Source organism: Anguilla anguilla, chromosome 1 (assembly GCF_013347855.1).
Source record: "Anguilla anguilla isolate fAngAng1 chromosome 1, fAngAng1.pri, whole genome shotgun sequence".
In the NCBI taxonomy this organism is placed as follows: domain Eukaryota; kingdom Metazoa; phylum Chordata; class Actinopteri; order Anguilliformes; family Anguillidae; genus Anguilla; species Anguilla anguilla.
In genome coordinates this window covers 86,115,817-86,142,952 of record NC_049201.1, presented here as the reverse complement: position 1 = coordinate 86,142,952, position 27,136 = coordinate 86,115,817, and the positions used below count along the sequence as shown (strand labels likewise).

The window sequence follows — 27,136 nt, the reverse complement described above, 5'->3', positions numbered from 1 at the left end:
GCGCAGCGTGGTTTAGCAGCAGGACGTGGTTTAGCAGCGCGGCGCGGTTTAGCAGCAGGACCTGGTTTAGCAGCGCAGCGCGGTTTAGCAGCGCAGCGCGGTTTAGCAGCAGGACGTGGTTTAGCAGCGCAGCGCGGTTTAGCAGCGCAGCGTGGTTTAGCAGCAGGACGTGGTTTAGCAGCGCAGCGTGGTTTAGCAGCGCAGCGTGGTTTAGCAGCGCGGCGCGGTTTAGCAGCGCGGCGCGGTTTAGCAGCGCGGCGCGGTTTAGCAGCGCGACGCGGTTTAGCAGCGCGACGCGGTTTAGCAGCCTGACGTGGTTCAGCAGCGCAGCGCGGTTTAGCAGGCTGACCTGGTTTAGCAGCGCAGCACGGTTTAGCAGCGCAGCGCGGTTTAGCAGCCTGACGTGGTTTAGCAGCGCAGCGTGGTTTAGCAGCAGGACGTGGTTTAGCAGCGCGGCGCGGTTTAGCAGCAGGACCTGGTTTAGCAGCGCAGCGCGGTTTAGCAGCGCAGCGCGGTTTAGCAGCAGGACGTGGTTTAGCAGCGCAGCGCGGTTTAGCAGCGCAGCGTGGTTTAGCAGCAGGACGTGGTTTAGCAGCGCAGCGTGGTTTAGCAGCGCAGCGTGGTTTAGCAGCGCGGCGCGGTTTAGCAGCGCGGCGCGGTTTAGCAGCGCGGCGCGGTTTAGCAGCGCGACGCGGTTTAGCAGCGCGACGCGGTTTAGCAGCCTGACGTGGTTTAGCAGCGCGGCGCGGTTTAGCAGGCTGACGCGGTTTAGCAGGCTGACCTGGTTTAGCAGCGCAGCACGGTTTAGCAGCGCAGCGCGGTTTAGCAGCCTGACGTGGTTTAGCAGCGCAGCGCGGTTTAGCAGCCTGACGTGGTTTAGCAGCGCAGCGCGGTTTAGCAGCGCAGCGCGGTTTAGCAGTGCATTGTGGTTTAGCAGCGCATTGTGACGTGGTTTAGCGACGTGGTTAGACTGAGATGAGGAGCCTGCAGGCTGCCTGCCCCCAGGTGCACACGCAGGTGTGCCCAAAGCCAGGTGTGACTGGCAGGTTCCATCATCAGCGCTAACAGGTTCGTACGGCGCGGAGAGAGAGCCGTTATTTCTCCTTTTCTAAAGCGGACGGGTCGGTCCCGTGGAGATGATGGAGAGACCGGAGCAGGTTCCGCATCAAAGGAAGCGTGCTGGCAGGCGCTAGAGCTGTGGGGGAAGAGGAGGCTAAGCTCACCCCCCACCCCCGCTCCCCCCATACCCCCCCACACCCCCGTGCTGAGCAGCATCGAAAGCGTTTCATCTGCAGGAGAGCAGAACTGAACCCTTAGATAAGGAGTTGTCTGGTAGAGGTCACAAAAAAGCAGAGAGTTAAAAAGTTCTCTCATTCTGTGACAACAACGGCAGCCATTCCTGACCCCTGCGCACTCCATCTTCAGACTGGGATCTGTGTGTTTGCTGCCCTCTACAGTCATGGACGACCCAGCGACAATTAATCACGACCTGCATCTTCCCTATCGGGTCTGTTTATCCAATAAAAAGTGCCGTTACCTACAAAGCTCTTCCACATGCTGATTGAATTATAAAAGGAAAACAAAGCCTATTTTATACAGTTTCAAGGTAAGAAAAACTGTTTGCTCTTCCCACTATGGAGCTAAATCCACAAATTTGTTTCCCACATCTTACACCACAGTGTTCCCCAGGGCTTTCTGAAAGTGGCAGTTTCCAATTTAAGAAAATATGTTACCATGCTATAATGCAAATAGCTATACAGAAAACAATGTTAAGCAAATGAACATGCACACAAATGACAGTGTAACATTTTTACTGTCCAGAAAGTATTCTGTCTAAAGCTGTTAATGTCTGGGGCTTGCACCCCAGATTCTGCTGGACTCCGCGCTTAATGAGAAACCCCAAACCCCAGCGTTCCGTAGCCCCTGAAACCCCAAAAACCACCAGCCCCGCCCCGAGGGGAGGGGCACCACTCTGACGGACAGCTCGCTCTGTTTATCCACCAATCAAATATTAAAGGGCCTGTTTGCTCTGCGTGAGCCTGTGGGCCTGGAGTCTGGGGAGTGGCGGCAGGTTGATTAGGTGGGTCTGGATGAGACAAGGCCAGAGCAAACGAGCGCGGAGCAGTGGCGCAGAGCCGCGCGGTCACACGCGACCCACCTAAACACATGCGTCATGTTCAGCAGCACGGCACAAACACACAAGGCTCATTAAATCTGCACAATGTTGGGAAGCACCAGCTCGCTGGACCTTGAATACTCAGGCAATGTTTGTGTGAGAGAAAGGGAAGGAGAGACAGAGAGAGACAAAGACAGATAAAGAGAGTGAGTGAGAGAGAAGTGTGTGTATATTATAGAACAAGAGCATACATCTCCTGAGGCAAAATGGCTCTTTGTCTACGGGCAGCATTAATGAATCAGGAAACAGGAATCTACCTCGAGAGAATCAGCAGCACAGTCACTGGCTCTTCTTCAGCGCCTTTGGCCTTTGGTCCGAGGAAGAGGAAGAGGAAGAGGAAGGAGGGAGAAGCAGAATTTTCCAGAAGGGAGGTGTGCGTTACACTCATAAACAGCCTTAGAGAGCTGCTTCATCTGGCGTGGCCTGATCTTTCCCAGCATGCATTGCAGCCAGTTATACTCATTAACATTTTCAGCCATGAGGCCACAGAGGTTATCCATGGGCCATTGAGACACTCGTTAACCTCGTTAACCTAATTAACCTTGTTAACCTGGAACTGCAACCAGCCTGGCCTGGCAAAATGCACGAGTGACACTGCAGGTGTCTGATCCACAGGGAAGGGCTCACACACACACACACACACACACACACTCTCACTCACTCACTCACTCACTCCACTGCTGTCTGAAAACTCCTAGTTCCTGCTTTCCTCTCGTTTCCCTCTTTCATTACCTGCTGAATGGAATAAAATTTTCCAGAACTACGGTTCAGAAAGAAGATAAAAAAGTCAATTCAGTTAAATTTAAAGTTAAAATTTCTCACAGTCTTGCATTCTCTCCACTGAAAACGCCCAACCGTGAAACTTTTGCACATATCATTTTAAAACTTATATAAATTATGGTTGAGAACAGAATAGTTTTATTGCTCAAAGTTTTTTTGACATTAAAAATGGCCCCCAACTGAAGCCAACATGGACAAAATCACTTTCAGCCACTTACAGTTGCACATTTTTTTCACTCGAACAATAGAACAGACGTGTTGTTTTAAATTGCTTGTGCAATCAGGGATCAGGTGTTTGCGTGGGTCTTGGTGACATAGCTCAGTGGTCACATGTGTGAGTTCTGAATTAAATCCCCAGGACCTCAGAGAAAGGACTGTCACTCAAATTCAGTCATTATCTACAGCAGTGGTCCCCAGCCCTGGTCCTGGAGAGCTACAGGGTCTGCTGGTTTTTGTTTTCACCTTAAAATCAGCACCCAATTGAGACCCAGGACACCAGGTGACTTGAGTTAACTGTGTAATCAACTGCTCTAATTGATTCATGAATTGCAGAGTCACTATGACAACCAGCAGACCCTGTAGCTGTCCAGGACCAGGGTTGGAGACCACTGATCTACAGCAACGGGAGGCTAATTCCAGTCCTGTGTGGCTGGTGTGTTTGCAGGCTTTAGTTTCTACCAGTTACCCTGGATAAATGATCTAATTGGCTGTTTACACCAACACTGATTCACTCATTGATTAGATCACACTTAAACATTTCACACAGGAACACAAGAACTGTCTTCAGCTGTCATTTATCAAGAGATGTATTTAAAATTCCAGGTGGCCTAAATGCAAGCAATTGAGTGACATGATGCAATTTTTTTTTCTGGAAGTACCATGTTGGGCAGCTCATGACTGGGGATGTAGCTCAGTGGTAGAGCGCATGCTTCGCATGTATGAAGTCCTGGGTTCAATCCCCAGCATCTCCAGCTGTCCCCCTGTGATGGATTGGCTTTCTCAGTGAAACGAACAGTTTTGTTCCCGGGACAGAGTGCATTGGTGGGGAGTTTCATGCTGAGGGGTTATAGCTGAGAGGTACAGTGCGTGCTTTGTGTGTCCGACGCCTGAGTTCTGTTCTGGAGTCTCTCCAAGCACATTTCTAATCTCGCTGCAGTTTGGCACTACGGGTCTCTCTGTGCTGTACAGAGCACAGGCTGCGTGCACACACACACATTCTCTCTCACACAAACACACACGCACATTCTCTCTCTCACACACACACACACACACACACACAGTCTCTCTCACACACACACACACACTCTCTCTCACACACACACACACGCACATTCTCACACACACACACACACACACACACACTCTCGCTCACAAACACACACACACACACACACACACAATTACTGAAAATCTTTATTTCCTCCACACACACACTTATAATTTCTCTCCTTCGTTGGTTTTGGACTCCAGGACCAGTTTTGCTCATTTGATGCTACGCGTGGGATCTCAGAGTGATGTAATCCCACACGCGTGTGAGTAAAAGCATGTGAGCCATCGCCATCTAGCAATCCCAGAATGCCGCAGCAGAGCGGGTTCACAACTCAGAACGTCAGAATTTTCTTTTTGTTTCCAGTTCAAAGAGATTATTGGAGGAGTGAGCGGAGAAACTCTGGGCCTAAATGAGCAGAATAAAACATGCAGACAGAACAAACAGACAAACTGGGATGCGGGGGTGGAGGTGTTACACATTTGTCTTGCACTGTTATTTAATAAATATGTTATGTGTAAAAAATGTTCTCTTGCGCGTGACGAATTACCGTTATTTAATTTTCCCATTTTCCGGTCACTTTTTCACACTGATCTCTTCTTCTGCTCTGTGACAGCGCTGGGCTGACATAAACAGCGCGTCAAAAAGCAAAGAGTTTCACTCAGAAATACACCAAATATTTTGCTTTTGTAGACAATGGGAAGCCTGACAGAGAGCCGGGGGGAGAGAGCTGGGGGGAGAGGGGGGGAGGGGCGGGGGGGCGGGGGGAGTTGGGGCGGGGGTTTGAAGATTGCTCCAGTTCCTCGTCTTCACTGCACCCTTTTTCGGTTCACAAATGCGGGTTCAAAGCTGATTGGTGGGATAAGCGCTGACAGTGCATTGCATTGCCTTGTGAGAAACATCAGCTCGGGGCCTGTGCGTGTGGGGATGTAGCTCAGTGGTAGAGCGCATGCTTCGCATGTATGAGGCCCAGGGTTCAATCCCCTGCATCTCCAAGGAACCCCTGCATCTTTAATTTGGTCGTCTCCCAAAGTGAGTTGTTACAGCACTTTGTTTAAACAGCATATTTCTCTGTAAGCAATCACACATAGAATGGTGGATGCAGGCTGAGACAGGGGATGTAGCTCAGTGGTAGAGCGCATGCTTCGCATGTGTGAGGTCCTGGGTTCAATCCCCAGCATCTCCACAGTGGCTTTTTCATGGAAAGACAGCAGGACAACCAAGGCCTGTGATGCAGGCATTATTGAACACAACAAGGGCCAGAAGCCCTGGAGCCATTAGCAACGTGACCATGCTGAGCAAACCCAGGCACAGCTCACTCTACTTCAGCCCATGTTCCTGATAAGAAGCACTCCTGCTTTTACTCAGTGCAGTTATCCAGCCTTACTCACTAATCCTGCTTCATGAAACAGCTCCCTGAATTGTCCAGTTATCTGACAACAAGGACAACAAGGCTGCATTGTCACATTAGAGATATTGGTCTATGGAAATGCACCAGAATCAGCTGCTGTTGCGTGCTGAAACCACTCGGGGAGAACCTTTCTGAGGCTGCCCAGATTAAAGACGTCTGCAGCAGTGAAAACAGCCTGGGGATGAGCGCTCTCTTGTTCGGCACTGTAAAGTTCACTCAGCCTGACTGTGGCGCTTGCCTGTGGGGGAATGGAGGCAGCAGTAATGATGAGTCGGTTGCAGCCCCTGGGCAGACAGAAGGGACGGTGTTTGATCAGTGGATATTTGAGGCCGGCAGAAGAAGATTTGGGTACAGTGGTCACGTTGCCGCATCACAGTTATTTACACTGAGGCAAACTCCGCCCCCTTTTTCCTTGCCCGTTGTTCCAAAAGCGACCGGTCCAGGAGGTGAACAGTAAAAGCCAGCGGCTGCTTCATGCTTACAGTGGTGAACAGTAAAACCCAGCGACTGCTCCACGGGGACGGGTGTGTGGTGAACAGTAAAGCCCAGCGACTGCTCCTCGGTGACGGGTGTGTGGTGAACAGTAAAGCCCAGCGACTGCTCCTCGGTGACGGGTGTGTGGTGAACAGTAAAGCCCAGCGACTGCTCCTCGGTGACAGGTGTGTGGTGAACAGTAAAGCCCAGCGACTGCTCCTTGGTGACGGGTGTGTGGTGAACAGTAAAACCCAGCGACTGCTCCTCGGTGATGGGTGTGTGGTGAACAGTAAAGCCCAGCGACTGCTCCTCGGTGATGGGTGTGTGGTGAACAGTAAAACCCAGCGACTGCTCCACGGTGACGGGTGTGTGGTGAGCAGTAAAACCCAGCAGCTGCACCGCGGTGACGGGTGTGTGGTGAACAGTAAAACCCAGCGACTGCTCCACGGTGACGGGTGTGTGGTGAACAGTAAAGCCCAGCGACTGCTCCTCGGTGATGGGTGTGTGGTGAATAGTAAAACCCAGCGACTGCTCCACGGTGACGGGTGTGTGGTGAGCAGTAAAACCCAGCAGCTGCACCGCGGTGACGGGTGTGTGGTGAACAGTAAAACCCAGCGACTGCTCCACGGGGATGGGTGTGTGGTGAGCAGTAAAGCCCAGCGACTGCTCCACGAGGACGGGTGTGTGGAGCCTTCGCCAGGTCCCGGTAAAAGCACATTACAGCCTCTCAGTTCCCCCTGGGTAGCGATGTGACAGCGCAATTCATCCATTTTATGGTCCATGTGAGGCGGGCAGAGACTCACTCGCAGCTCTCCTGAGCCAGTCTAAAGTTTGTCTGCAACTCCTGCGAGAATATCATACTGATCTGATTTCATCAGAGGTCTTTAGGCTGTGACTCCCCGTGACCATAGCCTGTGACTCCCCCTGACCACAGCCTGTGACTCCCCCCTGACCATAGCCTGTGACTCCCTGTGACCACAGCCTGTGACTCCCCATGACCATAGCCTGTGACTGACCCCCTGACCACAGCCTGTGACTCCCCCTGACCATAGCCTGTGACTCCCTGTGACCATAGCCTGTGACTCCCTGTGACCATAGCCTGTGACTCCCCCTGACCACAGCCTGTGACTCCCCCTGACCAGAGCCTGTGACTCCCCGTGACCACAGCCTGTGACTCCCCGTGACTCTTGATGTCCATGTTGAGTAGTGAGACCCGCCTCCACTTTCACGCCTGGTGAAGGTCTCCGTTCTCAGGATGAAAGAGAAGGCCTTTCTTGCAGCTGTGGGCTGTGTTCAGTCTCATCTCAACCCAGTCCCTGTCAGGCTTGTTCTGAGAAGGCCCTCTGTCCAACCTCTCCAACCCTGTGGGGACTTCCAACCTCTCCAACCCTGCAGGGACTACAGGCAGCCGCGGGCTGAGGAGCACGCGACCTGACTGAACAGCTGAGCTCTCCAGAGGCCGACAGGGAGAGAACAGAGGCAGCGAAGCAGAACCGACGTTAGGAAGAGGGGGAGGGAGAGAGAGAGAGAGAGAGAGAGGAAGAGAGAGAAAGAGAGGGAGAGAGAGAGCAAGGGGGAGGGAAAGAGAGGGAGAGAGAGAATTAATGTGAAAGGGAATGAGAGTGACTGAACGCAAATGAGGATAAGAGAGGATGGGTGAGAGAGAGCGGCGGCAAGAGAGAGAAAAAGAGGGGATGCTTAAGAAAGAGAAGGGAAAGAGAGAGGGGACGAGAAAGGGATAGAGAGGATGTGTGAAAGAGAAACAGAGAGAGAGAGGAATCTAGGTCAGATCAGGAGCAGAGGCAGCAGTGCGCGGTTGCTGTTCGCCTGACTTTTGAGAGCCTGTGAAACTTTCCAGCGAGCGCTGGAGGAGCAGGAGGTGCAGGAGGAGCAGGAGGAGCAGGAGGAGCAGGAGGTGCAGGAGGAGCAGGAGGAGCAGGAGGTGCAGGAGGAGCAGGAGGAGCAGGAGGTGCATGTTGAAGCAGCGGTGGGAGGGGACAGTCAGAACGCCCCAGACATTAGGATGAAGGGCGGCCCAGTCTGGCTGAATGGTAATGATCCGCGCGCATGACTGCGTTACATAATGGCGTCTAATTAGCCCAGCCTGCCTGATTTATCGGCCGCTGCTCGACGCTCGCCCCCCCGCCCCCCCGCCCGCCCCCCCGCTCTCCGCGTGTCACACGCCTCTCGCTCAGGACGCCTGACTACGTCCCGTAGTGCCACGCAGAGTCCCGGCCCACCGGGGGGCCGCTACATGCGCTCGCTGTCACTCCCGTGTTCCGGAGCGTTCCATCACGGCGGTCGATCTCCGCCGGTTCGTTTTTTACACGCATGCGGCACTTCGCCCGTTCGCGTGGCGGCCGAAGCTCATTGGCATGCGTTAGGAGACCGCGGCTCACGCCTCAGAGATCAGACCCCTCCAGGGGGCGCCGTGATCCCTCAGCAGAGCGGGGCGCGGGTTGAGGCCGGTCCCGCACCGCAGTTTATTAAAAGCAGGCCTCCTTCATTCCCCTCCGACAGCCGTGAGCACCCCGCTGTCCTCGTCTCTGTGTGGATATACGTGTCTGAGTAATGCATGCGAGGCCGCGTCCACTGAAGCAGGGTTCCGGGTCAAACCCAACAGCTTTACACTCGTTACGCTTTGCTGTTATTATTTTATACTCTGTTCTGCGGTTCAGGTTTTTCTCCTGGTTAGACGTGGCAGACTGGCAAAAAAATGAGCAATATTTACCTCGTAACCTGGCCTTGTGTCCTGCTGCTTTGGGTAGACGTCACCCGCTTATTGAATGTATTTAGATGTAATGTGAATATGAGAACACTCCGTAACAGGACATGAATGCCTAGCACCCCGGGTTGGGGGTATTCATATTCGATGGCTTACCCAACCCAGCTCCGCACCCCCTGGACTGCAGCATATTCACACGTTTGCAAGGCAGCACAGGGTTTATACTGCCTGTCTCACACTGGGAAGAATGGCCGAACTGAGAATCTTCAGTTCTCATCTTCATTTAAAAAAAAATACTGATTGTTTGCCCTTCATGATTGTGACAATGTCAACAGCTATTTTTCTGTGTGTGATTTCACTGATATTTTGAGGGAAGTGCGTTCCACTTCTATTCCAATAAACCAGGAGGTACTGCCGCCTCTCCACCACACTGCTGGCTGGGATGAATGAGTCCTCCTCGCTCAGTATTTTACAGGCAAATACTGAATTAAAGTGGGAGAAGAAAGGCAAAACGCCTGTGTCTAATATTCCTTTGTTCTTAATTCCTTTCACTCAGAATGCCCCCTGAGAATCAAAAACATGATTACCGTAAAGAGCTCCCAGGTACAATGAACAAAAAGCTCACAGAATGGTCTGTGATTAAACACTGACAGTGTGGTGGTCTGTGATTAAACACTGACAGTGTGGTGGTCAGTGATTAAACACTGACAATGTGGTGGTCTGTGATTAAACACTGACAGTGTGGTGGTCTGTGATTAAACACTGACAGTGTGGTGGTCTGTGATTAAACACTGACAATGTGGTGGTCTGTGATTAAACACTGACAGTGTGGTGGTCTGTGATTAAACACTGACAGTGTGGTGGTCAGTGATTAAACACTGACAATGTGGTGGTCTGTGATTAAACACTGACAATGTGGTGGTCTGTGATTAAACACTGACAGTGTGGTGGTTTGTAATTAAACACTGACAATGTGGTGGTCTGTGATTAAACACTGACAGTGTGGTGGTTTGTAATTAAACACTGACAGTGTGGAGGTCTGTAATTAAACATTGACAGTGTGGTGGTCTGTAATTAAACACTGACAGTGTGGATGTCTGTAATTAAACACTGACAGTGTGGAGGTCTGTGATTAAACACTGACAGTGAGGCAGTCTGTGATTCAACACTGACAGATAGGCAGTCTGTGATTCAACACTGACAGTGAGGCAGTCTGTGATTCAACACTGACAGTGAGGCAGTCTGTGATTCAACACTGACAGTTAGGCAGTCTGTGATTAAACATTAACAGCACAGTGGTGTGTGATTAAGATATACTAAGCCTTTTGCAGCTAGTTTCAGATGCAGATATGACACATTCTGCCCCAGAAACATGCATCTTATGTTTCAAAGAGGCACACGCTGCTGGAAACGGTGTGTGTGTGTGTGTGTGTGTGTGTGTGTGTGTGTGATCTACATGAGTCATCGCAAGGTGCGCTTCTCTCCTTAATGCATGTGCATTTAAGGGAGGATATCACAAATAACAGGCGGAGATATTATGAGTGTGGCACACACCAGAAATGACCCAGAACCTCCCACACAATGTTCCCATTCCAGCCCACTAATAGGCACGCTCCTCACAACATTACACTGTCTGGCCGGTGGCGGCATTGCGTCCGTATCCCAGTGTCCGGATTAATTCAGTCAGCAATATCCCCAGTGCCGGAATGCCACAGGACTCATTTTGTCTTGCCCAGTCCATGATGCTGAATACGCTCTTATGTGGCACCAGAAGATGCATCAGTTTCCCCACATCCAGTGAAGATACACAGTACAACTCCTACAGAGTTTATATGAGTCCACTATGGCCAGAGTGCACTCATATAAACTCTGTAAGAGGTGAATTAACACAGAATATTTCACTATGCGAGTGTTTATCTTGTTGTTGCACTGTGCCTTTTAAGCTCTGCTTCACATGCAGTTCAGGCGATTAGTAGGCAGTACCGTTCACTGATGCCGTAATTATCTGTAGCCTTAATAAATAAGACAATTCATTTCAGGCAGTCTGCGAACGCACCAACATACCCTCGTCAGCCCACAATTTTCACTACGATATTTATGCATGTAAATATTCCCCACAGTCTGTGATTAAACACTGACAGTGAAACAGTCTGTGATTAAACACTGACAGTGAGGCAGTCTGTGATTAAACACTGACAGTGAGGCAGTCTGTGATTAAACACTGACAGTGAGGATGTCTGTAATTAAATGCTAAGGGAGTGGTGGTCTGTAATTAAATGTTAACAGTGTGGCAGTCTGTAATTAAATGCTAAGGGAGTGGCAGTCTGTAATTAAATGCTACAAGCATGGCTGTCTGTAATTAAATGCAAAGAGAGTGCTGGTCTGTGTTTAATGATATGTTGTAGCAGAGCTCAGGGTTATCGTTCTCATGTTTAGATCTAATCACTCTATTGGCGCTATTTTCTGCTTTTATGGGAAGATCAGATACAATCGCTCAGATTGATATTCAGCCACAGGGAGCTCTGCGGATTCTACTAATACTCATTAACTGGTTTGAAAATGCGGGGGACTCCAAAGGCACCGGTAACTGCCATGTGGAATGAAGACAATAGCTAATAAGCATGTGACTGCTGCACACCCACACAAGCAGCTGGACACAAGCCAGCGAGCATACCTGCAAGTGCATGATTACCAGGAAACAGAGGCATACTTCAGCACGAGGAGAAAGCATGGAAACAACCAATCAGAGCCAAGCAGACCAAAGAGTGTCCACACTTCACTCTTATATCCAGTCCTGACTGTGAGTCCTCCATCCTGCCAGTTGGGTGTTCTGCACTGGAGTACAGACTGAAATACCCATAATCCACCATTCCCTTTGACCCTGACACAGCCCTTAGGACCTTAGAGCAACGGCCAATAGGATCAGATATGTAGATGAGGGGGGAGGAGCACTGGCTCGTGAGTGGCAGAACAGGGTTAGCTGCGAAAGACGGTGAGGTAAGATGGAGTGCCTGGAGATGGAGGGAATGAAGCCAAGTCTGTGTGAATTATTCAGCAGTTGTGTTATCGCTGTTACCGTTAAAGATTCACCCGCCCCCTTTCGCCTCAACATCACCCGTCTCATTTCAGAGTGATGAACGGGGGCTCGAAAGGACAGGAAATGGGGTTCCTCCGGTGTGTTTTTATTTTTATTTAGTATCTCTCTTTCTTCAAGTGGCCGTTTCCATTTTTGTGAATGGGGCTGTTAGCATGAGCTTACTGACTGTGGGTGACCTCGCGCGCGCGTGTGTGCGTGTGTGTGTGTGTGCAAGAGAGAGGGAGAAAGCGAGAGATGGATAGAGGGAGTGGGAGAGAGAATTAGGGAGAGAGAGGGAGTGGGAAGGACAGAGAGAGAGGGAGGGAGGGTGAAAGAGAGAGTAAAATCCTATCTTCCAGGCCTAGCTGAATAAGGAGTAATTCCTTCACTAATTACTTTTCCACATGAAAAACCTGGGAAACTGCCAGGCTGTGATAACGAGTGCGTACATGCATTTATACACCCCACCCCCGCCACTGCCCCGGGCATTAATACATCCCACCTTCACCACCTCCCCAGGAAAAAGAGCAGGGACTCATGGGATAAAAGCAACCACATAAAATCAGACTCATCAGGTTCGAGCGCACATTCACAGTTACATTTGCACCACTGAACAAGGGAATACCTGGTCATCAGCAACAAGCAAGCATGCACAAGCGCAACCAAAATCACTTTAATACTAGTACCCATTGCAGGTCACTGGTGGGACGCGCTTGCGTTTCCGTGGTGAAAGCACACCCCCGAATGCGTTCGCTCGCCTCAGGAGAGGGCTGGAGCTGTCTGGCAGGTTCCAAACGCTCAATGTCAGGTTCCAGGGAGGACAGTCTTAAAGATCTGGCTCAGCATGTAGCCGATGGCTGTTTTGTCTTCAGAGTACAGAGGTAAGTTGTGGGAACTGGCATTAAAAACGTCGCTGCTTTTTCGTTCGGTGTTTCTGAGAGAAATGGAGTTTCAAAGCGAACCTGCGGGAAATATCTGCAAGGCAAAAGGGCGCCCGTGAGGCCCTTATAGGGGCTGGCAAATGGGTATTTGATCCAGCTGTGTTGCAGATCAAGGACAGGGAAGCGTTTGGGCACGTGGGTGCGGCCAGCATTAAGGAGCTCGATGATGTCACCAGTCACCGTGATCGGAAGCTGCGTTTCTTTTTCCTTTGTAAAAAAACGCTCTGAGAGATTTTCGAAAAGGTGTCATAGTCTGACCGTTCAAATCGCCTGGCCCACATTTCAGGTTTCCTAATGATCAATTCAGTTTTGTTCCGGACATTCACTGCTCCTCCGTGCTGAGAGAGATTGAGTCCATTTAGGGGACTAAAAATATCACCCAGATATGCCAATTTAGCAAGCCATTCGGAGTCACTGCAGCGCTGTGCCAGTTCACACTCCCCTCATCATGTAACAAGGAGCTAGCGCACCGCGGCGTGTGAAAGCTCACATGCTTCTGCGGGAGACAGGAGCTAGCGCACCGCGGCTCCTGAAAGCTTGCGTGCTTCTGCGCGAGACAGGAGCTAGCGCACCGCGGCTCCTGAAAGCTCACGTGCTTCTGCGGGAGACAGGAGCTAGCGCACCGCGGCTCCTGAAAGCTCGCGTGCTTCTGCGGGAGACAGGAGCTAGCGCACCGCGGCGTCTCAGCACGCAAAACCGCTAATAAGAGTGCCTGCAGAAAACCAGCCCTCTAAAAAAACCCAGAGTTCCTCAGCGGCCTGTTCTGAAACGGCCCAGAGCTCTACCGCCATTTCCTGCAGCGCTGGGCTGCCCTGTTGGGTGGTCTTCCTTTATTATGGTGAGAAATCTTCAGTCATCAACCGTAGAGGTCTACCCTACCCTACCAGGCTCTTTGTGATTTCTGAGATCACCAGGGCTCTCTTTCTTCATAACGGTGTTTTAAACTGTTGATTTTGGTCAGCATGGGGTTTGCCCATGTCTCTGACTGTTTTTTCAAATTTCTCAGCCTCATAATGGGTTCCTAAACTTTCATTGGCACAACACCAGTCCTCGTGTTGACACACTTCAATAACAGACTGCAAAGGCAATCAAAAGGCTAGACTCAGGACTAGATACTGAAAGCTCTCCTATATCTGCACTAAAAAAGCAATGGAATACTCCTGACCAATCAGAAACATCGGGCTGAAGCCATTTGCCCCAAACGTTATGATGCCGAGTAACGGGGGGCTATGTTTAAAAAGTTCTGTAATTTCTACATGATGAAACCAAAATGCACAAAAATACCCTTTAATAATACCCTGTTTGTGGAGTACAGACCCAAATCAAGGGGAAAAAAGTATTTTTTCCTCAAACATGATGGCACTTATGAGTATATACACAGTATATGAGAGTATGAGTTAGAGAGAGAGAGAGAGAGAGAGAGAAGGGGGGAAGGGAGGGCAGGGAATGTAGAAAGACAGTGAGTGAGAAGGGGGGAGGGGAAGGAAAGGTAGAGAGGCAGGGAGAGAAAGTAGGAGAGGAGGATGATTGGAGATAATAGGGGAAGGACGTGGACAATGGGATGGAAAGAGAAGGGCGAAATTATAGACATTATACACATAACAATTCAGCTCATTATGTAGAAGAAATGGCAGTAATGCAGCAGATAATAACAGAGAGAAAAACTCTATGATAATTAGGACTGACCCTCGCATGGCTTTCCTGTGTTACCTGCGTGTCTCAGGTTACAGATGAGAGAAACTGCCAGAACCATGAGCTGAAAGGGTCAGACCAGCGTATTAATGCCCCTGTCCCAGAACAACCTGCCCCTGCCCCATACCTAACTGCCCCTGTCCCAGAACAACCTGCCCCACACCTAACTGCCCCTATCCCAGAACAACCTGCCCCTGCCCCACACCTAACTGCCCCTGTCTCGAAACAACCTGCCCCTGCCCCACACCTACCTGCCCCTGCTCCACACCAACCTGCCCCTGCCCCACGCCAGCCTGCCCCTGTACCTGCCCCACACCTAACTGCCCCTGCCCCACACCAACTTTCCCCTGCTCCACACCAACCTGCCCCTGCCCAACACAAACCTGCCCCTACCCCACACCAACCTGCTCCTGCCCCATACAAACCTGCCCCTACCCCACACCAACCTGCCCCTGCCCCACACAAACCTGCCCCTACCCCTGCCCCACACCTACCTGCAACTGCCCCTGCCCCACACCTACCTGCCCCTGCCCCTGCCCCACACCAACTTGCCCCTGCTCCACACCAACCTGCCCCTACCCCTGCCCCACACCAACCTGCCTCTTATGGGCCAGGTGACCTATCAATGTGAGAAGACAAGAGATGTTTACAAATAAATTCAAACAGACAGAGCCCTAACAATGTTTCAGCATTTCTTTGTGGTGTCTCTGTGTTTGTGTACTGACAGCACCTGCTCTCTCTGTTCACACAATAATACTTAAACATTGATGGCTGTTGCCTTGTCTCAGTTTGTGTTTAATCATAAAACAAACACTGAAACATTGATAGTGCACATTCGGCCTCAGCTGAAGCACTGAAGGCACCTGTTACATCAATCTTAAGTGTGTGTGTGTCTGTGTGTGTGTGTGCATGCGTGAGTATGTGTATGTGTGTGTGTGTCTGTCTGTCTGTATGTGTGTGTGTGTGTGTGTGTGTGTGTGTGTCTGTATGTGTGTGCATGTGTGAGTGTGTGTATGTGTGTGTGTGTGTCTGTCTGTATGTGTGTGTGTGAGTGTCTGTATGTGTATGCATGTGTGAGTGTGCGTGCGTATGTGTGTGAATTTGTGGGCTTGTGTGTCTGTGTGCATATTTGTGTGTGTAAGTGTGTGTGTGTCTGTTTGTCTTTGTACAATGTTGTAGGATTTTGTAGAACTTTGCAGAATTTTGTAGAATGTTTTAGCTTTGCTGCCAGGGGAGATAAAAGTAGGTACTGTATTAGAAAAGGAGCTTCAGACGCAGCACAGGATCACAGGCTGGGTGGAACATGCTATGAGTTTCGCTTCACCGCCGTATGGCTGGAATGTAAATATAGAACATCTCCATGACGTTTCGAACCTCATAGCAGGCAGGTGACCCGCTTGCCTCAGAGACAGTCATGAGCCGCCAACCGGCAGCCGGTGACGCAGCCGGGAGCAGGAGAACATTTATGAATTTCGAGGAGGAATTAGAGGTGGGGGGGGGGGGAGCCTCTGAGCAGGGGTAACAGCTACTGCGCCCGTCCCATTAGCGCTGCAATTAGCCTAAACGCTCCGACTCCCCCACCCCGGGTGCGAGGCAGTGACGTGACCCCCGCTAGCAATTAAGCGCCCACCCCCTCCCCCCCCCCCCCCCCCCCCCCCCCCCCCCCCCCACAGACTGAGGCCCTGTTTGACCGGGGACCTTGTTGTTGACGCTGGCTAACCCAGATCTTCAGAGAGCGTTATCAAGCTGGAACAGTTGACCCCTTTCCTCACCATGGCAACGGAACGGAAGCCCTTGTCTCCCTGGGCTACGTGTTGGCTTCATCATAGAAACAGAAGTTAACCTGGTTACCGTGACCTGTGAACCATATCAACTAAATTAACTTACTTTTTGTAATCCTCAATTTTAGATTTGTAATGAAGCAATTTACTTGAGGTTAAAGAGCACATTCTCACCTTTCATTTAATTGTACTTTTATTCATTTTGTAAGAAATTACAGCGGTTTATTTCCTGATAGCTGACCACCTTGTCGTGTATTATACCTTACATATTCTCTATTCTTTATTCTCTAATGCCAGGGAGTCTAACAGAGGTTAAACAAGCAAGAAAAAATCAGCAGCGAGTGAATGGTTTTATTTAGCTTGGACAGTCTTTGTTCTATAACAAACACACGGATCCCTGTCTTAGGGGTACACGAGAGTGAAGCTTGAGCAAATATGCCTTATCCCTGACAGCGCACACAATGGCTCGTGCATGGATAATGACTCTGTTCTGGAGCGCTAATCAATCTGCGCCGAAAGGCTCGCGCACGAGACTCTCAGAGACGGACGGCGGCAGCCTTCAAAGGTGTCCGTCGTTAATCATTCATTTAACGCCGAATTAATCAAGCGCCGTTCGCGCGGTGACAAATGCTAATCAGCACCGCTGGGAGCAGGTTTAATGCTCAGGATAAAGCGAGATGCACATTGCACTTGAACGGTTTTAATAATACACAATAATGCACTTTTCATAATACACAATAACGCAGTTTTAATAATACACAATAACGAAAAGTACACAACTCATCCGCGCCGCGAACGTGAGCAGAAAGCGCGACGTTCAGGAGGCTCGCTTCGGTTCGCCGTGCTCGAGCGCGAGATACTCCGCGCACGCTCGCGCGGCAGAAGGTGACATTAGCGTCGTGTTTACCTGGGAGCCCGTGTACTGTCAGAGAGCTTAGTCATCAAAGCACGCAGCCAGACGCCCTTCTAGAGCGCTTAACCGCCGACGTTTGGGTGTTCCAGGGCTGTCATGCGTCAGCATTTGAGGCTTAAAAAAAGAATAAACAGCCATGATCACAGACCTCTGATGCACGAGCTCTGTTTCAGGGTTCCCCTCTACCACTGTTCATGTTTTATCATTTATTCTACAAATATAAACACAACCATATCAGAATGTACACGCGGAGAGTGGGAAGAAATGTTGAGATAAAGTTTTATCAAAGTCATGTGAAAATATGTTCAAATGTTTTTGTTTTTTTTCCTGGACATAGAAAAATAAAGAAAGGTGAGAGTCTACCTATCTGGACGTTTGTCATTAATGTGTTGGCTTGACTCTGGCATCTCTATCAGACGAGGAGCGATTACAAACCGGAGAGTTAAACGCAACACGTAGGCTGTCCACGCGCTGATCCGTTACTATGGCAACTGTTTAACGGTTTAAATTTTTCCCGATTACCTTTCTAAACGTTTCATAGACGCTTTCATCGGACGCACGCGCGTTGCCAAGGTTATACGCTTGGCCTGAAATTAACTTCCGCTCTGTGTTTGTTTATTATTGGGTTCGTGTTTACTGGCTAATACGGCACCGATTACAAACGGAGTGAAAGTTAAACTGATGAGCAGACTGACGTTGGGCTCAGGTTGTTGTGCTGTGGGGTGCAACCTGATCTCAGGAACAAACTACATTTCAAAAATTTGTAAAAATACATCATTTAACTTTGTAATCCCATTAGGGAATTGTGAAACGAATTGCTTGAATCCCTGCGATTATTATAGCTGGTGCTTTTGTTACTTCGTATTTTTGAGAAATAACCGTGGACATTGTTACCTATTAAAATGTAAGTCCTGTAAAAATACACATAATAAACTATAGATTTTTTTAAATCAACTTCATACATACACATTTAGTAATACTAATACAGCCTTATTTACTAGGCTATATCAACTTTAAGACAAGCAACACGCTTGTAATTATCTCATCGCGACCCATTAAAGCCAATGGCGCAGACGTTGCGTCCTGCGACTTGGGTTACAACTGAATATTTACGGATTCCTAGACCTGCTGATAGCGACCACCCTTTCTCATATTAACCTCAAATACACAAGATAGGAAGGACACTTATACAGTATGCTAGCAAATTTATTTATGAAGTTCTATTTATTTATATGGGGTGGTCGATACACGTCCCCTTAGCAACCAAAAGCTAGCACTGGACCACCTCTGACTTATTTGCTGGCACAGAAAAAAAAAATCGTTAAAGTACTGGAAAAATAACCACGGGAGGATAACAAGGACATTTTCCCTACATAACTAGGTACAGGTTGTTACCGATATTTCGCCTATTTCATATATAGTTGCAAATCAGTTTACGTTTTCCTGTCTGTCGAACGAAGGTGGTCGGACTTTGTTTCAGGTCAACTCATGATAAGCGATAGCTAGCTAGCTGACCAGTTACATGCCTTCAATAGTTATGAACAATTAGCTAACTAAACGTAGCTAACATTGTATGCACTATACACAGCAACGTTAGATCAATTCTAGTAGATACGCTTTAGCTACGTTTTGAACGTCATGATACCTGTTTCCAATGACTTCAGTGTTAGCCTACATTGCCTGGTCATTTTTGTTGTGGTAACTTAGCAAGATGACCCAAACTATTAAGAGCCACGATGTTTTTCCATAAATGCATGCTATACAAATAAATAACCTACAGTAATTGTATTGGCTACACATGCTGCCCACTACTAGCCCCAGTCTGTGTCTCATATAATCATAGTTTTTAAGCAGTGCACTTTTTACACAGGAATGTGCATGTAACCAGAATAGTTATGGATTATGCAAGGAATGTATGATGCTCAGCAAGGTGCAATACTGTTTCTGTCATGTTTTTCTGGTAGTGTAACGTTATCGCATTTGAGTTTGGCCAAGTAAAGGTTCTTTTCTTCGACTGGTAAGCCCAAATAATACTGGTTAGACATAGTTTTAACTAGCTAGCTAACGTAATTTACTTGTTATTTATTTTGCTTGTTATCAGAAATAGTCTAGAGGGACTCTGTTGTTATTGATTGTTTGCGGAAGTCTGTCGGACAGATGACACCGGTGTCCAAAATTTCCCAATTCCAAAATTCCAAATTCCCGAACTTCAGCCTCTCTGCTGATGTGTTCTGACACAAAATGGCCTCCTTACCCATTTGGGAGCTGCATTTCATATGTGAGTCACTCCAGTTTTAATCATAAAGCTCTCAGACACCTTTGAACTGGATTAAAGGAAGTATTTAAATGTAATGCACCAATTCAGGAAAATCTAACACAACAGGCTGATAAGATATAACATTTGACAGCTAGAACTATATAATTATATGTAAGGGTGAGCTCTGCTCTAAAGGACTGTAATTATATGTATGCATATATGTAATTAATATGACAGTATGTATGTAATTAATACAGAAGTATGTATGTAATTAATATAGCATGCTCACATATGATTGTGAGTGTTGGTAACTGGCACTGCCATATTTCTCGGCAGAACTTCCATTTGCAGCTGTGATGTCACTTCTGTTCTCAGCCATTATCGTGTTTTCCTCCTCTGTGCGAGCTGGCACTCTCTGGGGGGAGATAACTGCTGAATTATTACAGCAGTTTTGGCGCCTTTGTCTCAAAACACAAACGTAATCGTGGAGCGAGTGAGAGAGCGAGCGAGCACCTATCCCTGCGCCATCTGCTCCCGCCGCGGGTCTGCTGCCGCTCGGCGTAACGGCTCTGCAGCGGCTCTGCGGCAGCCCACCGGCGGCCCACCGGCGGAAAGGCCATTCACCAGCGGCTGAGAATTATTTCACTGCCAGGACCCTCGTCTTAAACGCTTCATCTGCAGGGCTGGCTGGAGGACCACTGCAGGGCCGATTCTCTCGGTTCCGGCAGAACCTGGAGCAGTGCTGTGTGTGGGGCGGTAAGGTGGAGCTGGGAAATTAACTTATGCATGAAGGGGAACTGGGTCACAACCAGCCTCTGATCTTTTTTTAGCGCTTTTAACGGAAAATGAATGAATGTTTCTGCAATGAAATATGGCCAGATTTTTTTTTATTCATCGTCGAATTGGAATGCTGCTTGGGTTCTTTTGGGGTGAAGGTTGGGGATCTTGGGCACAGGGAAATTGATCAGGCTGTCACAGGCTCCTCCCGTAGCCCCACCCCCTAGCCCCGTCCCTAACCCCCTCTGGCTAGATTCTGCATGTGTGTGTCTGGGACAGCTCATGCTCTGATGGTCAGTGGTAACATCAGGGGCTAATACCTGTCAGCTGTAACATCAGGGGCTAATACCTGTTAGCGGTAACATCAGGGGCTATAACCTGTTAGCGGTAACATCAGGGGCTATAACCTGTTAGCGGTAACATCAGGGACTATAACCTGTTAGCGGTAACATCAGGGGCTATAACCTGTCAGCTGTAACATCAGGGGCTAATACCTGTTAACGGTAACATCAGGGGCTATAACCTGTTAGCGGTAACATCAGGGGCTATAACCTGTCAGCTGTAACATCAGGGGCTATAACCTGTCAGCTGTAACATCAGGGGTTATTACCTGTCAGCTGTAACATCAGGGGCTATAACCTGTTAGCGGTAACATCAGGGGCTATAACCTGTTAGCGGTAACATCAGAGGCTATAACTTGTTAGCAGTAACATCAGGGGCTCTAACCTGTCAGCTGTAACATCAGGGGCTATAACCTGTTAGCGATAACATCAGGGGCTAATACCTGTTAGCGGTAACATCAGGGGTTAATACCTGTCACCTGTAACATCAGGGGCTATAACCTGTCAGCGATAACATCAGGGGCTATAACCTGTCAGCTGTAACATCAGGGGCTAATACCTGTTAGCGGTAACATCAGGGGCTATAACCTGTTATACCTGGTTTATAGATAAGATGTTGGGAAAACAAAAATGCTGCAAACACAACTACATCCTTCCCCCGCGCCTCCCAATTAAAATAAACACCAAACTTGTAACTTATATTTTCATATAATATGAAAAACCTCAAATTGTTCAGTTAATTCAGAGAGAGGAAATTCATTCCTGCATCCCAAAGAAAAACTACAGTGACAAACATTACATCTGTAATTATTGTTACACTGTTATTTATATTGAGTGGTCTGGTTCCTGTTGCTGCGGCTGTTCATTTATTTTCTGAACTGTGGCTTTTCAAGTCAAACACAAAAGCTGTGAACTGAGGGCAATGAAGAGAAACTCATGTTGGATCCATTTACAAAGACATGCCCATGCAAACAAGAACGTCATGCGATTCTCACACAGTTGCACAACCTGGGACTTTCTGATAAATCCCTTAAATTCTCTTGAAATGTTTACTTAAGTATCCATGGTGCTAAACCATGTCACAGAATGCAATCGTCTATAAGATTGCGTTCATTTAGAAGGTAGTCTTATCCAGAGCGTTGTACCAGCTTCCTGTCACACCTACGATGTTTCCCTTGCGTCATGTCCACATTACATTTGAGAGGTTCGCACTGCTTTATCTGGATTAGAGCAGGTAGGGCAGGTGAGCGATCGGCTCCCTCTGCAGCGATGACCTGCAGAATCAATGTGGGCGGGAAGGGTAACGGAAGAGATTGTGTTTCTGATCAGATATGGGGGTGATTAGGCTGCCAGGTGTAGAGAGACAGTGTGGTGAGAAGTGACCAGGACGCTGGATCTAACGCCCCTGCTTGTTCAAAGTGTCATTGGATGTAATGATCGCAGTGAGTCAGGGCTTCAGTCTAACTTCTCATCTGCAGGAATGCGCAAAAAAAAGGACCACAAGAAACACATTTTATTACTCTTATGGATTTATTCGTCTTAATTAATTTATAATCACTTTTATAAAAACCAAAACCCTGCCTGGATTCAGAGAGAATCCTCAAAAGGTTCCAGAGCTCCAGAATATGCATTATATAATTGAATGTTTTATTGCTATTCCAGGGATTAATGTTCATGTGTGTTTGATTTTCTTCAAAGGAAATGTGAAATCAGGATGCTAATCACAGGCAGCGTCGGGCAGGATGGGCAGGGAAGTCCCGCTCGTCTGCCGTTCTGTGACTGAAGCTCAGATCAGCCGCTAATACCCGCTTCCTCTTCACTTCCCCACACGCCATGAAAAATTCAGATCGTATTCCACATAAAAAACCGCTCACCTATGAGAGAAGCGAGCTTTTAATCCCAGTGCAGATCTGCAGCTCAGTGTGCACAGAGCGGGTTATGAACCCTGTGTTTCCTCTGTAGGGCAGCGGGTTATGAACCCTGTACTTCCTCTATAGGGCAGCGGGTTATGAACCCTGTGTTTCCTCTGTAGGGCAGCGGGTTATGAACCCTGTGTTTCCTCTATAAGGCAGCGGGTTATGAACCCTGTGTTTCCTCTATAGGGCAGTGGGTTATGAACCCTGCATGTCCTCTATAGGGCAGTGGGTTATGATCCCTACATGTCCTCTATAGGGCAGCGGGTTATGATCCCTGTGTTTCCTCTATAGGGCAGCGGGTTATGATCCCTGTATTTCCTCTATAGGGCAGTGGGTTACGATCCCTGCATTTCCTCTATAGGGCAGTGGGTTATGATCCCTGCATTTCCTCTATAGGGCAGTGGGTTATGATCCCTACATGTCCTCTATAGTGCAGCGGGTTATGATCCCTGTATTTCCTCTATAGGGCAGTGGGTTACGATCCCTGCATTTCCTCTATAGGGCAGTGGGTTATGATCCCTGCATTTCCTCTATAGGGCAGCGGGTTATGAACCCTGTATTTCCTCTGTAGGGCAGCGGGTTATGATCCCTGTATTTCCTCTATAGGGCAGCGGGTTATGATCCCTACATGTCCTCTATAGGGCAGCGGGTTATGATCCCTGCATTTCCTCTATAAGGCAGCGGGTTATGATCCCTGTATTTCCTCTATAGGGCAGTGGGTTATGAACCCTGTGTTTCCTCTATAGGGCAGTGGGTTATGAACCCTGCATGTCCTCTATAGGGCAGTGGGTTATGATCCCTACATGTCCTCTATAGGGCAGCGGGTTATGATCCCTGTGTTTCCTCTGTAGGGTAGTGGGTTATGAACCCTGTGTTTCCTCTGTAGGGCAGCGGGTTATGATCCCTGTATTTCCTCTGTAGGGCAGTGGGTTATGATCCCTGTGTTTCCTCTATAGGGCAGTGGGTTATGATCCCTGTGTTTCCTCTATAGGGCAGTGGGTTATGATCCCTGTATTTCCTCTATAGGGCAGCGGGTTATGATCCCTGTATTTCCTCTGTAGGGCAGTGGGTTATGATCCCTGTGTTTCCTCTATAGGGCAGTGGGTTATGATCCCTGTGTTTCCTCTATAGGGCAGTGGGTTATGATCCCTGTATTTCCTCTATAGGGCAGCGGGTTATGATCCCTGTATTCCCTCTGTAGGGCAGCGGGTTATGATCCCTGTATTTCCTCTGTAGGGCAGCGGGTTATGATCCCTGTATTCCCTCTGTAGGGCAGCAGGCGCATGCTTACGGGAAGGCAGCCGGGGCAGCTGCTGATGCAGCAGGAAGCTGGAGTTTAATATTTAAACTTGTGAGGGCTCAACATCGTGGGCTGTGCTCTGGCTGCACGCGTATCTCATTTTTCACCAAAGTGCGTCTTCACAGCACATGACCCCATCCCCTTCTAAAGTGCGTCTTCACAGCATGCGACCCATCCCCTTCGAAAGTGCTACAGATCTGCTGACACCTGCTCAGCACCAGGGAGAGAGCCAGGATCGCAGTAAAGAGCACCTCGGTGTTCATCAGCACAGAGAGATCAGCACCATGGACAACAGTATGAGGTTCACCACACATAGGAAAGTTGTTCATCAGAGATCAGCACCAAGGACAGCAGTATGAGTTTCACCACACATAGGAAAGTTGTTCATCAGAGATCAGCACCAAGGACAGTGTCATGTGGTTCGGTACCATGGAGAGGGAAGGACACATTTCAGCATCGCAGACAGCACCTCATTGTTCAGTGTCTGACGGACACACAATGCACAGGGCTCAGCTGTCTGAGCGGGCCTCCTAATTAACCTGCACCTGGCTTACGGTATATTTAGTTTGTTTGGGTTCTGTGGATCACAGATAGAGTGAGTGAGCCTGGGGATCACAGACAGAGTGAGCCTGGGGATCACAGACAGAGTGAGCCTGTGGATCACAGACAGAGTGAGCCTGGGGATCACAGACAGAGTGAGCCTGAGGATCACAGACAGAGTGAGCCTGGGGATCACAGACAGAGTGAGCCTGAGGATCACAGACAGAGTGAGTGAGCCTGGGGATCACAGACAGAGTGAGTGAGCCTGGGGATCACAGACAGAGTGAGTGAGCCTGGGGATCACAGACAGAGTGAGCCTGGGGATCACAGACAGAGAGAGTGAGCCTGGGGATCACAGACAGAGTGAGCCTGGGGATCACAGACAGAGTGAGCCTGAGGATCACAGACAGAGTGAGCCTGGGGATCACAGACAGAGTGAGCCTGGGGATCACAGACAGAGTGAGCCGGAGGATCACAGACAGAGTGAGCCTGGGGATCACAGACAGAGTGAGCCTGGGGATCACAGACAGAGAGAGTGAGCCTAGGGATCACAGACAGAGTGAGCCTGAGGATCACAGACAGAGTGAGCCTGGGGATCACAGACAGAGTGAGCCTGGGGATCACAGACAGAGTGAGCCCGGGGATCACAGACAGTCCCCTGCTCTGTTATAGTGGACTGCATTCTGCAGATTAGGAACAGAGAGGAACAGAAGTCATCGTTTTGTCCTGCAGACAGTCCCTTATAATTATCTATAACTGTCCCTGAACGCATCAGTTACTCATCCATAAAAGCAGTGAATCATCACACAGCAATAATCTGCTTCGAGAGTAAGACTGTAATTTCAGAGAGAAGGTTCTGCACGGTCTAATTCTGAACCGTAGGGGGCGCCCTCCAGCACTAATTATCTGAGAGAGACAGCATGCTGCACCCCTGCCTCCTGGCCTATGCTCCGCTTTCCCCAGTTTTAGAATCCATTTGAAATTTTCTTTCAAAGCTCTGAACAATTTAGCTAAATACATAACTGCATAACTGCCATTTTCACAACTGCTCACCGGCCCACCTGCTGTCACAGATCATCCCGAGCATGAGAAGGGAACAAGCAGCTTTCAGGATCAGCGTCTTCAGAGTTTTACATAGGCAACCTCAAAGCACCACTAAATCCCTCTTTTTAAAGATCACTTTGGATTACTGTACATTTCAAACTGGGAGGATTTATACCGGCGTCAATGTCACTTCTCACTTCAATGTTAAATGCATTTACTACATTATATCCGATCTTCGTTCATTTCTTATTATTAGTCCTCTGTTCTTTTTCTTTTTTTATGGAATTTCTGTTTTATCTTCATTTTATCTTCCTTTTCAACATATTTGTATTCGTTTTTGCTTTTTCTTCTTGCATCTTGTTAATTATGTTCTGTTACGTGTTAGTATTAGTCGTAATAGTATTAGTATTAGTAGTAATACTGGTAGTGGTATGGTATTATGACTGATAGGAGCTACATGGGAACTGTAGCTCAGGGTCGATTTCCTCTATGAAGGAGGAGCTCTTGGAGAGGCATACCAAGGCCTCTGTGTGGGAGGGGTTTATCAGTGCTCTGGGCTGTGTGGCAGGGGCTTATCAGTCCAGTGGACTAAGTGGGAGGGGCTTATCAATCCTCTGGGATGTGTGGGAGGGGCTTATCAGTCCAGTGGGCTAAGAGGGAGGGGCTTGTCAGTCCTCTGGGCTGTATGGGAGGGGCTTATCAGTCATTTGGGCTTTGTGGGAGGGGCTTATCAGTCCTCTGGGCTGTGTGGGAGGGGCTTATCAGTCCAGTGGGCTAAGTGGGAGGGGCTTATCAGTCCTCCGGTCTGTGTGGGAGCGGCTTATCAGTCCTCTGGGCCGTGTGAAAGGGGCTTATCAGCGCTTTCATTCTGGACCAATATTATTCAGCACAGATCACACAGTTTCTTAAAGGTCCCCTACTGCACCATTTTCATCAACTTTATATTATTCCACATGGTCTACTAAACATTAGGATGAAGTTTCTTAAGGGAGAAATATTGCAATAGATTTTTTTAAATATATAAATCCAGGGAGTTTCTTACCCTTCGAGCAGAACAGGCTGTTCTGGGGGGTACATGTTTTTTTCCCACATGCTTAGTGTTGATTGGTTAACTGTACAGAAGTGGCATTGGCACCCCTCCCATCTCCTGCCCACACTCCCAGAAAAGCGAACAAACAAACATGGTGTCCATAAATCAACCGGCACGCCCGATATGTCCGAGCCGGAGCCGGAACCTGAGTTTAAAGCTATGGAGGAAAACAGTTTAAGAATCCAGTAGCCTGGCAAGAACTGTCTGGATGGTGAGCTTTTTACATCTAATGCCCAACTAGAGACTTTCCATCACATGCCTCGGTACTTAGCTAGAGAGCTGTAAGGCACACTGACAGCTTTCGTCTAAGTGCTTATACTTGTAGGTAGAAGGATTAAAAGTGTGCATCAGCACCTAAAACTGGCTTCAGACCACAGGTCTTACACACAGCAGGCCTTAACACTGCTCCAGGCCCATTGCACACAGCAGGGCTTAACACTGCACAGACAGCAGGGCTGAACACTGCTCCAGGCCCATTACACACAGCAGGCCTTAACACTGCTCCAGGCCCATTACACACAGCAGGCCTTAACACTGCACCAGGCCCATTACACACAGCAGGGCTTAACACTGCACAGACAGCAGGCCTTAACACTGTGCCAGGTCCATTACACACAGCAGGCCTTAACACTGCT

The 27,136-nt window shown here is 48.8% G+C and overlaps 3 non-coding genes across 3 annotated transcripts; all 3 read left to right on the top strand.

Moving 5' to 3' along the window:
* Positions 1–3,855: 3,855 nt before the first annotated feature.
* Positions 3,856–3,927, top strand: trnaa-cgc. Its single transcript has one exon. It is a non-coding gene; the product is annotated as a tRNA-Ala (tRNA).
* Positions 3,928–5,146: 1,219 nt separating this feature from the next.
* On the top strand, positions 5,147–5,218 carry trnaa-cgc. Its single transcript has one exon. It is a non-coding gene; the product is annotated as a tRNA-Ala (tRNA).
* Positions 5,219–5,337: 119 nt separating this feature from the next.
* trnaa-cgc lies at positions 5,338–5,409 on the top strand. Its single transcript has one exon. It is a non-coding gene; the product is annotated as a tRNA-Ala (tRNA).
* Positions 5,410–27,136: the final 21,727 nt, after the last annotated feature.